Consider the following 940-nt stretch of genomic DNA (forward strand, 5'->3'; position numbering starts at 1 on the left):
TCAAACACAGCAGACATATTTGGCAATATTGTAACAAGCAGCATTGTGCAAAACACTCAATTTTTGCTTTTTGAATTGCTTGTTGTGAAAATACTGATTTATACCTCCCTTCAAAAAAATGTGGCTCTGTAAGTTTGCACTAATTTTCATTATCTCCCACCAAATGAGACCAAATTGCGTGTGAAGCTGAGTCATAAAGTAGATGTTGTCATCTGTATTTGGTGTCCTCCCATGGAAATGAGTTGGCAGCTTCACTGGCATTCCTAATGGACAGGTTTCCACCACAAACCCCTCCCCACCAAAATAGGTACTAAGGCCCAGATCCTGAAAGGTATTTAGGCACCTACCTTGCATTGATTTCAATGGGCATTAAGCACCTAAATACCTTTCAGGATCTTGGCCTAATTGCCCCCCGCCCCTCTGTTGGCAACATCAAGAGAGAGACTGAGAGACGAAGAGCCATGGAGACCTAACGCCACTCTCAGCCCAAACGGGGGGGGCTTTCTAGTTCAGGATGGAGGCACTTTGGCAGGCCAGCATGGGGATGCTTTGCACTGTGCCTGCCATGTTATGCTAGTTCTGCTGGTAGAGTTTCTAGTACCCAGGACCTTTCACCACTACTAAAGTCACAGTCACTTTTTTTTTTAAACCCTCTCACCTTAAGCATTTTGCCTCTTTTTTGCCAGAGCATTTTTTTCACCAGGGAATAATAGTTTTTGCCACAGCAAGGGTTGGCAGCAAGACATTGCTTTGGATAAAAAGGAATTTGCATCTGTGGAAAAGATGCATTCGCCTTAGCGAAAAATACCACCTTTGAGGTGAAAACACTATGTTTTCTGCAAATCCAGCAAGAATGTTACTTTTCAGGGTTCTCACCATCTTGAACTTTATGTCATTGCGGACTGTGCCTTTAAGGGCAGCTACACTGCCTGGGGTACTG

This window comes from Chelonoidis abingdonii, chromosome 1, assembly GCF_003597395.2.
Source record: "Chelonoidis abingdonii isolate Lonesome George chromosome 1, CheloAbing_2.0, whole genome shotgun sequence".
Lineage (NCBI taxonomy): Eukaryota > Metazoa > Chordata > Testudines > Testudinidae > Chelonoidis > Chelonoidis abingdonii.